This window comes from Schistocerca cancellata, chromosome 8 (genome assembly GCF_023864275.1).
Source record: "Schistocerca cancellata isolate TAMUIC-IGC-003103 chromosome 8, iqSchCanc2.1, whole genome shotgun sequence".
Lineage (NCBI taxonomy): Eukaryota > Metazoa > Arthropoda > Insecta > Orthoptera > Acrididae > Schistocerca > Schistocerca cancellata.
In genome coordinates, this window is record NC_064633.1 from 156,117,105 (window position 1) to 156,130,010 (window position 12,906).

General features: G+C 45.5%; 1 protein-coding gene across 5 annotated transcripts in view; it reads right to left on the reverse strand.

Annotated features, from left to right (window-relative positions):
* Window positions 1–12,906, reverse strand: part of LOC126094678 (ankyrin repeat and death domain-containing protein 1A-like) — a 787,090-nt gene that overhangs the window by 66,619 nt on the left and 707,565 nt on the right. The gene's annotated exons all lie outside the window — the stretch shown is intronic.

The following is a 12,906-nucleotide window of genomic DNA, read 5'->3' on the forward strand; positions in this document are numbered from 1 at the left end:
CACTGATTCTGTTGGGAAGGGTGTCACAAGGTCATACTTTCCTGAGGCAGCAACTGTTGTAACTGTTCCCTGATACCTTGGATACCGCTACTGGGACGGAGGTAGCGTCCGATCTGGTTCCACACGTCTTCTGTCGAGGACAGATCCGGGAATTTTGCAGGCCACGAAAGGACCTCAGCGTCACGCAGACGGTTCATAGAGACACATGCGGTCTGTAGACTAGCATTGTCCTGTAGAAAAACGGCATCATGATACTGTCGCTTCATAGGCAGTACATGAGGACAAAGGATGTCTCTGACCTACCGTTGTGACGTCAGAGTTCCGTCTATCATTACAAACCGTGACCTGAGGGTCCCCACGCTCTGACGACACCAGTAACACCGCTATATGTCTTCAAAACACTTGAAAAATGGGACCTCTCTCCAAGTCATTGCCATACTCGCCGACTGTGGTGATCCGGGGAAGTGCATGGCTGCGACTCATTACTGAACACAATGCGACGCCTTCCATCAGCAGTCTATGTTTCCCAGTGATGGCACCATTCCAAACGTAGCCGTTTGTGTTTAGCGTTAATGGTAGACCACGCATGGAACTATAACTATCTGGTATGGCTGCTGCTGGTCTCCAGCCAATGGTGCGGGATGACACGCAATGTTGCGGGAAATCCAGTACTTGTTCTCGGATGCAAGGTTCAGATGTGAAGGGTACTTGGTGCAAAACGCATTGGTCGTGCCTTGTCGTGGTCAGACATTGTCTACCGGAACCTTGACGAACAGTATGACTGCTCGCACATTCCCATGCAGCCCAGTATCAAGCCACATTAACACGCCACAAATCTAGATAAGCCACAATTCGATCATCCAGCGATGATCACGGAACATCTCACGCTGTTCGAGCCTCTTAAACACTGATATGTCGAAAGTCATGGGTTAGCGACATTCACGTGTACAGATGGCGGGAATATAGCAAAAGCAAACTATAACACTGAAGCGCCAAAGAAACTGGTATAGGCCAACAAATGTCTGGCACAGTTGTTACATCGGTTACCTCTGCTACTATGCCAGTTTATCAAGATTTATGTGAGTTTGAACGTGGTGTTATAGTCGGCGCACGAGCGATGGGACACAGCATCTCCGAGGTATCAATGAAGTGGGGATTTTCCCGTACGACCATTTCACGAGTGTACCGGTAAAACATCAAATCTCCGTCGTCACTGCGTCCGGAAAAAGATTCTGCAAGAACGGGATCAACGACAACTGAAGTGCAACCCTTTCGCAAATGTCTGCAGATTTCAATGATGGGCCATCAACAAGTATCAACGTGCGAGCCATTCAACGAAACGTCATCGATATGGGCTTTCGGAGCCGATGGCCCACTCGTGCACCCTTGATGACTGCACGATACAAAGCTTTACGCCTCGGCTGGCCCCGTCATCAGCGACATTAGATTGTTGATGACTGGAAACATGTTGCCTGGTCGGACGAGTCTCTTTTCAAATTGTATCGAGCGGATGTACGTGAACGGGTATAGAGTCAGCAGGGGACTGTTCACGCTGCAGGAGGCTCGGTAAAGGTGTGGGGCGTGTGCCTCCTGTACGGCATAGCTGTGTGCTGCGTGCGGCTGCCTCGAGTCGAATGAGCATTCTGTTGCCTCACGAGCGATATACAGTCCCCCGACGTCATAGCGATAAGCTTATCTGGGCGTGGCAGGAAGTTAGCCCGCTCAGTAGCGCAATGGCGTCACCGGAAGCGATCCTGCGCGGCGCCTCGTGCTGCGGCTAAGTCCCGTTCAAGGTCACCCGCCAAGATGGCGGCGCACACAGCCATCAGGGACCCGTGATACGTCTAGATGCGACTCTGACAGGTGACACATACGTAAGCATTCTGTCTGATCACCTGCATCCATTCATGCTCATTGTTCCTTCGGACGGTCTTGGGCAATTCCAGCAGGACAATGAGACGCCCTACACGTTCAGAATTGCTATCGAGTAGCTCCAGGAACGCGCTTCCGAGTTTAAACACTTCCGCTGGCCACAAAACTCCCCAGAGAAGAACGTTATTGATCATGTCTGGTATGCCTTGCAACGTGCTGGTCAGAAATATCCTCGCCCTTGTACTCTTACGGATTTATGGACGGCCCTGCAGGATTCTTAGTGTCAATTCCTTCCAGCACTACTTCAGACATTAGTCGAGTCCATGCCACCTCGTGTTGCGGCACTTCTGCGTTCTCACCGGGGCCCTACACTGTATTAGGCAGCTGTACCAGTTTCTTTGGCTTTTCAGTGTAAAAGGGCAATGCACCGGTGGAGCAGCCATTTGCACGCAAGTGATTCATGCGAAAAGGTTTACGATGTGATTATGACTGCACAACGGGAATTAACAGACTTTGAACGCATGAGACATTCCACTTCGGATATAGTTAGCAATCCAAGATATTCAACATCAAGAGTTAGCCCAAAATACCAATATTTGAGGGATTACCTCATACCACGGGCAACGCAGTGGCAGACGGCTTTCACTTAAGAACCGAAAGCACCAGAGTTTGCTTAGAGTTGTCAGTGCTAACAGACAAGGAACAGTGCGTGTAATATCCGCAGCATTGTGGGACTTACGACAAACGTATCCGTTAGAACAGTGCCTAGAAATTTGGCGTTGATGTCTTATGGCAGCAGACGACCGACGCGAGTGCCTTTGGTAACAACAGGTGTCTCTGCTGGGCTCGTGACCGTATCTTTGGACTCCAGAAGACTAGGAAGCCGTGGTCTGGTCAGGTGAGTCCCGATTTCGTTTGGTAAGAGCTGAAGGTAGGGTTCCATAGCGGCACAGATCCCACGACGCCACGGACGCCATTTGTCACCAAGGCCCTCCGCAAGCTGGTGATGGCTCCATATAGTTGTGGGCTATGTTTACATGGAGTGGACTGGGTCCTCTGGTCCAACTGTACCGATCATTGACTGGTAATTGCTATGTTCGGATACTTGCAGACCATTTGCAGCAATTCGAAACGTAATATCCCCAAACAAAGTTTGCATTTTTATGGATGATATTGCGCCATGTCACCTGACTGTAGTTGTTGGCAATTGGTTTGAAGAAGATTCTGGACAAATGGAGCGGATGATTTGGCCGCACAGATCACCAGACATGAATCACATCGAACATCTCCGGGGTACAACTGAAAGGTCAGTTCGCCCACAATATTCTCATTCGAAACACTTTAATGTACAGCTATAGAAGCACCTTAGCTCAATATTTCTGCAAGTGACTTACGACGACTTGTCGAGCTGATACCACGTCACGCTGCTGCTCTATGCCAGGCAAAAGGAGGTCCAGCGCGTTATTAAGCTGTAGCTCATGACTTTTGTCACCTCAGTGTACCGGCTATCAGGCCTGGTAGCAACAGTAAACACGAACAACACTAACGCACTGTGGTTTCCGTTCTATATGTCACAGGCAAATGCAACACTAATCATTTACAAACCCGCTGTGGTATCGATAGCAACGATGCCACCGAATAGTTTCTCAAGTTGGCACTACGAGAGACACAGACGGCAGCGCCCTCTAGCCGGTGCTGTCGGGGTCTACGAGCTCCGCGAATGCTGCAGCCCATTTGATCAGGTGCAGCCAGCCAGGACATTTCGCTTGAGCATCGCACCTACGTACAGAGTTATATAATCGTTTATCATTTTGTTTTTGCACCAGTAAACCACGTTCTTGCAGTACCGACTTGTGTTACCTTTTTCCGTTCCTACCCACGCCCCGCCTCCCAGGCCGGATACAAAACCCGCCGATGGCGCATGCACGTACAAGGGTGAGTCAAATGAAAACCTTAAATATTTTTGTAAATAAGTTATACACAACTGCAACCAGTCACTTTTTCAATAATAATGCTTTATTACATTAACCGGTTTTCGAACCCTTTCAGGTTCATCTTCAGATGATTTCTGGAGGATCCGGGAAGTTACATCATTACTGGTAGTAGCATAATGCTGGGTGCTGGTTTGTGACAGTATAGGCGGCTTTTTTCGTATCTGTCTGCCTCCATTTTGGTGCCGTGAACACTTTCACACGAACTATATTAGTTCACACTTAACTGTTAAAGTGTGAACTAATATAGTTCGTGTGAAAGTGTTCAGGACACCAAAATGGAGGCAGACAGATACGAAAAAAGCCGCCTATACTGTCACAAACCAGCACCCAGCATTATGCTACTACCAGTAATGATGTAGCTTCCCGGATCCTCCCGAAATCATCTGAAGATGAACCTGAAAGGGTTCGAGAACCGGTTAATGCAATAAAGCATTATTATTGAAAAAGTGACTGGTTGCAGTTGTGTATAACTTATTTACATTAATATACAGTCACGGTTCTAAAATATCCGTAATGGATAAGTATAACCTTAAATATTTTTTTTTTAAATTTCACTGTGCAGAAGTGGTACAAAGCATAAATTCCGTTAGAAAAAAAATTCTTTTGGTAGTCCGCGCAACCACTCGTGCACCACGTGGCGTACCTCTTCACCAGAACGGAACTTCTTTTCTCTCATTGCGTGTTTGAGTGGTCCAAATATATGGAAATCACTTAGGCAAGATATGGCTGGTGATTATGGTGGATGAGGAAGTCACTCAAAATGCAGGTTTGTGATTACTGCAACTGTTGTACGGGCAGTGTGAGGCCTCGCACTGTCATGTTGCAAAAGGACATCTGCTGACAGCAATCCACGTCACTTTGATTTGATTGCAGGCCGCAGATGATTCTTTAGGAGATCTGTGTATGATGCACTGGTGACAGTGGTCCCTCAAGGCATGTAATGCTCCAAAATGACGACTTTTTCGTCCCAAAAGTGAGTGAGCGTAACCTTCCCTGCTGATAGTTCTGTTCGAAACTTCTTTGGTTTTGGTGATGAGGAATGGCGCCATTCCTTGCTCGCTCTCTTCGTTTCCGGTTGGTGGAAGTGAATCCAGGTTTCATCCCCAGTAACGATTCTTGCAACGATGCCATCACCTTCTCGTTCAAAGAGCCGAAGAAGTTTTTCACAAGCATCAACACGTCGTTCGCTCATTTAAGGAGTCAGATGCCGTGGCATCCATATTGCAGACACTTTGTGAAACTGGAGCACATCATGCACAATGTGGTGTGCTGACCCATCACTAATTTGTAAACACGCTGCCATGTCATTGAGTGTCACTCGGCGGTTTTCCTTCACTATGGCTTCAACTGCTGCAATGTTCTGCGGAGTCACAACTCGTTGTGCCTGACCTGGACGAGGAGCATCTTCCACTGAAGTCACACCATCTCTGAACTTCCTACTCCATTCGTAGACTTGCTGCTGTGACAAACATGTATCACAGTACTGAACCTTCAATCGTCGATGAATTTCAATAGGTTTCACACCTTCACTACGGAAAAACCGAATAACAGAACGCTGTTCTTCCCTGATGCAAGTCGCAATTGAGGCGGCCATATTTATACTGGTACTGCGACGGTATGTGTTCATCTACACTATGCTGCCACCTACAGGCCACTCTGCACGCTGTTTGTAACACACTTACCAGCTTACAGGATAACGGTGCGAAATTTCGATTTGTTATTACAAATTTAAGGTTTTCATTTGACTCACTCTCGTACGAGGTTGCGTTAACGTGGACCTTCTTCTGGGAGCCTTCCTTTTTTTAAATCTGACTTTGAAGATTGGCCGATAATCTCATTAGCAGAGACAATAGTGTTCTCCTGCGCTAGACTTAGAAACATGATTTACCACACATCTAGACGTAATTGGCTTTTTCTCAAACGGTAAAGTGTTTTAGAAACGATTCTCCACAATAATACAAGACTGTTGCTGAGATTTGCCACATAAGGGTAGTTTAAGTATGTGTTAAATGATTCGGAGGACAGCACTAATGGGTATATGCTGCTGGTTCTTTCTTCGACTCTTACAGGGCGATAAAAAGGAAAATGTGCCGAAGACTGTTTGCGGCGTTCGTGATGACGTCATGTAAGCTATAAACATTTACTGTCCATGTGATATGAGATGAACTTCTATACGGATATTTTCAGCAAGTTGGAAGAAAAAATGGGGACGCACATACTGTCTTGGCACTTACGGACCTTTCATCATCTTATAAGCTAGTGTTGCCTTAGCACTAACTCACGAGATGAGAAAAATGTCCATCAGAAAAAGTAAATGAAATCTCTTCGCCTCTAAGATCGCTTCATCCTCCTCGCTGTAATTTCTAAAGAGTCACGTAGCTCAGATGATCCTCTCATATCGGAAGAGGGATAGTAGCACGCTGTTCAGCGGAGGTTTGATGAATCACGTCCGATGATGTATTGACGCTGACGGTGGCCATTTCCAGCACCATTTCTAAAGAGGAGTTCTGCCGTGCTTTAAGAAATATATCATATTCCCTTCCAGACTCGTAAGTGTATTCCGAATCAGGCCAGTTTTATGCACGGTGAGACAGATATGAGAGGACGACCAAAATGCATCTGCATCGAGAAATACACCACTGGTCATTAAAATTGCTACACCACGAAGAAGTGCAGATGATAAACGTGTATTCATTCGACAAATATATTATACTAGAACTGACATGTGATTACATTTTCACGCAATTTGAGTGCATAGATCCTAAGAAATCAGTACCCAGAACAACCACCTCTCGCCGTAATAACGGCCTTGATACGCCTGGGTATGGCGAGTACAGGTACAGCTACCCATGCAGCCTCAATAGGATACCACAGATCATCAAGAGTTGTGACTGGCGTATTGTGACGAGCCAGTTGGTCGGCCACCATTGACCAGACGTTTTCAGTTGGTGAGAGATCTGGAGAATGTGCTGGCCAGGGCAGCAGTCGGACATTTTCTGTATCCAGAAAGGCCCGTGCAGGACCTGCAAGATGCGGTCGTGCATTATCCTGCTGAAATGTAGGGATTCGCGGGGATCGAATGAAGGGTAGGACAACGGGTCGTAACATATCTGAAATGTAACGTCCACTGTTCAGAGTGCCGTCAGTGCGAACAAGAGGTGACCGAGACGTGTAACCAGTGGCACCCCATACCATCAAGCCGGCTGATACGCCAGTATGGCGATGACGAATATACACTTCCAATACGCGCTCACCGCGACGTCGCCAAACACGGATGCGACCATCATGATGCTGTAAACAGAACCTGGATTCATCCGAAAAAATGACGTTTTGCCTTTCGTGCACCCAGGTTCGTCGTTGAGTATACCATCGCAGGCGCTCCTGTCTGTGATGCAGCGTCAGGAGTAACCGCAGCCGTGGTCTCCGAGCTGAAAGTCCATGCTCCTGCAAACGTCCTCGAACTGTGCGTGAAGATGTTTATTGTCTTGCAAACGTCCCCATCTGTTGACTCAGGGATCGAGAAGTGGTTGCACGATCCGTTACAGCCATGCGGATAAGATGCCTGTCATCTCGACTGCTAGTGACACGAGGCCGTTGGCATCCAGCACGGCGTTCCGTATTACCCTCCTGAACCCACCGATTCCATATTCTGCTAACAGTCATTGGATCTAGACCAACGCGAGCAGCAATCTCGCGATACGATAAACCGCAATCGCGATAGGCTACAATTCGACCTTTATCAAAGTTGGAAACGTGATGGTACGCATTTCTCCTCCTTACACGAGGCATCACAACAACGTTTCACCGGGCAACGCCTATCAACTGCTGTTTGTTAATGAGAAATCGGTTGGATACTTTCCTATGGTCAGCACGTTGTAGGTGTCACCATCGGTGCAAAACTTATGTGAATGCTCTGAAAAGCTAATCATTTGCATATCACAGCATCTTCTTCCTGTCGGTTAAATTTCGCGTCTGTAGCTCGTCATCTTTGGAGTGTAGCAATTTTAATGGCCAGTAGTGTATGTCGATGACTGAATTAGTGCAGACAATGTAGCAGATTTCTGACAGAGGCAAATATTTTAACGTCCGTAGCTGCCGGATTATGAAATGTTTCTAATGTATTCATACACTTTTTGCTGAAACACTGGAAAAATCCTTCGAAGAGGACTTCAATGAGAAACTAGATCAAATAACAACGAGATAACAGCACCGCAAACCACTGTCACGGCCTCTCAGGAGAGAATTTCGCTCAAGCGCCTGTGATGCTGCAGGAAATGCAAGCAAACACGTCTCTTAGATACGAGTTGCATTCTTACTATTACGACGTCATGTGCTCAAAATGTTGACCTTGAGCATGTCACAAAGTGATTTTGGACAGGTAGTTCTGCACGTTGAATATCATCTATATTTGTCGCTGCAAAGCAAGTGTTTTCAGCATTTCATGTTTTCGGGAATCGTCAGTATTTCCAAATTATTGCTTAAATTTCCATTAGATATGAAGTCTGGCGAGCAACGAGGTCATTTTCTGTTTACCGAATGACCGATACAACGAACTTCAAATGTTTGTTAAGAGTTTCTATAATTAGAATGTGATGGACATGCAACATGTTGGCCCCACATAAAGTACCCCCATCCAATAATCACGCCAGTACATGTGTTAGGTACGTGACACACCCCGGCTGTTTGGAGCTCCATAAACGAGGATCAATTGTGCGATTTTTCAAATGCACGCGCCACACCCTGGGCGGAAAAGGACGTTGTTTACCCACATCTTTCACCTAACATAAATTTTCAATCGACCAGCATTGCATATTGCGAGGAATGATTTGCCCATGGATCTCTAAAACAATGATTCACCTGCAACCAAAATCTTGCAAGGCCAAGGTCGTTGTCCAGCCACTTCCCTCAGCTAGCGTGGATTTTAAATTGACCGGTAGAGTATATTGCGAGGAATGATTTGTACATAGGTTTCTAGACGATGATTCACCAGTAAACTAAGTTCTCCATGACCAAGGTCGTTGTATATCCATTTCTCTCAGCTAGACTGGATATTCAGTTCATTAGTGGTAAATACGACAAGGAAAGATTTGCTCATCAAATTGTACAAATTAATTGATTGCTTTTGCAAAATATTTTAATTGGGCTGATATTAATGCTCAGATAATAGCATTATGCACTGTTTGGATTCTACGTGTAAAAGCAGTCGTGCTGGTTCAGATTTTATGTGCAAAAAGGGCTACCCTTAAATAACTTCGAACTGGAACGAGACTGATGGTTCAGATTTACTTCACCAGTGATCGGACGTAGTTCTAAGATAAGTTTCAATTGTTTGAAAAAAATCTTGCTTCAATAGGATTTTACTTGCGAAGAACATATTTTTCTGGAAGGTTTTTGTACTTTAAACTTGTACGAATCGGTTCAAACTTTGCACGAAGGTAGATGAATAGATAAAGTTAAAACCCAATTTTTAATCCAATAATCTTTATCCGTTGTCGAGTACGGCTGTTTAATTTCGAGCTACATGTACCATGTAAAATTAGTTTTTACTTGAAGTGCACGTGCAGAAACGGTTTCGTGTGAATCAGATGACTAAAACATGCATTCTCACGATAAAATTTTAAGCTCGATTTAAAAAATTCAGCTTCATTCGCATTTTACCTGGAAAAACAAGTTTTTTCTGAGTTTTGTTACGCGCGTCACTACTGTATTTCAGAACTGAGCGAATCTGTTCAAATTTTGTAAGAAGGTAGATAAATGCATGTAATTAATGCCCGTCCTATTGTTGTGGAAGCTTTATACGTTGACAAGATATAGAAATTTGAATTTGCACATAATATTCATGTAAAACCGGTTTCAAACAAATCGCACGTGTTGAGGTGGTTTAACGTGATACAGATGGTAATAAAAATTATATTATTACGATAATTATAAGAAGCGGTTGCATAAATCTCTCTTTGTTCTGGGTTTACGTGCGAAAAATCATGCGCAAGCACATGAAATTGCTTTTCGCAGAAATGTGTTACTTTTAAGCGCTGCATTCGGATACAATTTATAATGGCATCCGTCCATCCTTGAGGGATGATGGCGTAGCATGCTTGGTTCAGAGTCTGCAGCGTCTGCTGTGGCTAAAAAGTCCCACTCGAGAGTGGCAGTCCCTATTGCAGTTTGGAGATGTGAAATTTGAGGGATTCGAACATTGCTTTCCCAGCGACTTGGATTGATTCTGGTCTTAATCAGGTCTCTCTTGCAGACATCCTTCAAACGAAAATGCGGGCGTCCTACTGGCCTCACACCCTCCTGAAGTTCTCCGTACAGCAGTTGTTTCGGTATCCGTTCAGGATCCATGCGCCTGACATGTCCCAACCATCTTAGACGTCGATGACTCAGGAGTGCAAACATGCTGGTTGTGCTTGCACGATGAGAGACTTCGGTGATGGGTACTCTATCTCTCCAAGAGATCTGAAGGATCTTCCGGAGACAGCGGAGATGGAAGCTGTTGAGTTGAGATTCGTGCTTAGAAGGAGTTGTCCATGTCTCACAGCTATAGAGAAGGGTGCTTATAACACAAGCGTCGTAGGCTTTTAATTTAGTTTTTGTGGTAAGCAGTCCGTTGTTCCATACTCTGTTTTTCAATCTAGCCATGACAGATGATGCCTTTGCGATTCTGTTAGTAATTTCAGTGTCCATGAACAAGTTGCTACATATTGTGGATCCCAGGTAGGTAAAGTCATCAACTACCTGCAGAGGATTGCCATCAATGCTGATCGATGGAAGGTTGGTAGTGCTCTGCGCCATGGTCTTAGTCTTTTGAAGGCTGATGAGTAGACCAATTTTTTCACAGGCATGTGATAATTTGTTGATTATATACTGCAGCTCGTGTTCTGTGTTCGATACTAGAGCTGCATCGTCGGCATATAACAACTATCGGATAACAACTGTATTTAATTTGGTCTTGGCCTTGAGGCGAGCAATGTTGAAAAGATTTCCATCAGACCTCGTATGTAGATACACTCCCTCCTCAGAGTCTTAAAAGGCAAATCTGAGCAGAAGGGAAAAGAAAATCCCAAATAATGTAGGAGCTAACACACAGCCCTGTTTCACACCGCTACTAACAGGGAATGCTTCTTATGTTTTACCGTTGAAGCAGATTCTTGCTTGTGTTTTCTCATGGAAAGAGACAATTATTTGTAGTAGTTTAGGTGGGCATCCAATCTTCTGCAACAGTTTGAAAAGCTCATTTCTGCTCACTAAATCAAACGCTTTAATAAGGTCAATAAAAGCAATATAAAGTAGCCTCTGCTGCTCACGACACTTCTTTCGTAGATGTCTTAAGGAGAGCAGGCCGGAGTGGCCGAGCGGTTCTAGACGCTACAGTCTGGAACCGCGCGACCACTGCGGTCGCAGGTTCGAGTCCTGCCTTGTGCATGGATGTCTGGGATGTCCTTAGGTTAGTTAGGTTTACGTAGTTCTAAGTTATAGGTTACTGATGACCTCAGAAGTTAAGTCCCATAGTGCTCAGAGCCTTGAACCATTTTTTTTTGTCTTAAGGAGAAGATCATAACTATGGTTGATCGGCCAGGCCTGAAGCCACACTGAGATTCTGGGTAGATTCTGGAAGCTAAGATTTGTAATCGCATTAGGAGGACTCTTGCATAAGCTTTCCCGGCTACACTTAGTAGTGAAAGGCCTCGGTATTTGTTACAGTCACTTCTGTTCCCTTTCTGTTTATATTCCGCATACTCATCGGGACATAACCTTCTTCCCAGATGGTTGTGATAAGTGAATATAAATGCTCTCCCATGAGGCACCGCCTTATCGTAGCACTGTCCGTGTGGGAGGGAGAGTTTGTGTGCTCCAAGGAAGCTGGGAGCTATATCGGCGATAGCTTAGCTACTGGCAGGTCCAACCTAGCCTGGTAGGTCTCAGCAGAGGAGCAAGACAAAGTGTGCCTCACAACGACCCGTCTTATATTCTATATATCCTATTCCCTACCCTCTCCTTAGTTACCATTCCTTTTCTTTCTCTAATTACCTTAACACACCACTGCCTTGTGGTTGGTCTCAGGAGGGATGAAGGCTAACGGAGAAAACCCTGATAGAAAATCTGGAGTGGGGCCCCAAAGACGGTTGTAAGGCGTACTATGTCCCCTTTCGGCAGCTCTTGCAACCGAAGTGATACCAGACGTATTGGATTGCCTTTCCTCTGGATATTATCATTTAGGTCGAGAGGGAGACCGTGATGATTGCGCAACTCACGTGTCTTCATATTTGTCGCTCAGGCTTGTAGCATCCTGGAGAGGACACTTCAGCGACGTCCAAAGACTTTCGCACAACACGGGAAGAGGCAGTTATCGATTATAAGCTCTGTCTGATTGGCATAAGACTCGAGTGCCAGGGGCCACTTCCGACGCTGGGAGAGATCATTGCATCTCATTGGACAGCTACCGCCCACCTCAAGCTGGGCAGCCCCCAGCCAATAAGGTGCTGTCCCGCCACTATCCGCTTGTTTCACGGGGTGTGTGGAGCTTAGAAGTAATTTTCGACAAGCGGGCTGATATAGTACACCTACTAAAAGCTAAAATGAAATAATAAAGAAATCACTACTGGACTGTACTGTGCCACCATCCAGTGGAACAGAGCGAATTATTGCTTTAAAAATATGCTCCTCAAGCGGCACTGTCAACATCCTAAATGTGTACGCTCCCACCTTATCATCCAGCATGGAAGAGAAGGATCTGTTTTATGACTTTGAGTAATAGAATAGCCAAGGCACCTAGCAGCGAGACACTGTATATTCTAGGGGACTTAAATGCTAGTATTGGATCAGAGAACGACATATGGCCGAATTGCCTGGGACATCATGGGGTGGGAAAAATGAATGAAAATGGCCAGAGACTGCTTGAAGTTTGCTGCTTTTATGGACTCTGTATCACAAACACATATTTCCAGCTTAAGGATCAGCACAAGGTGTCTTGGAGACACCCACGCTCTCATCACTGGCATCAACTTGACTTAGCCATAGCTAGGCGTACTGGTCTCAA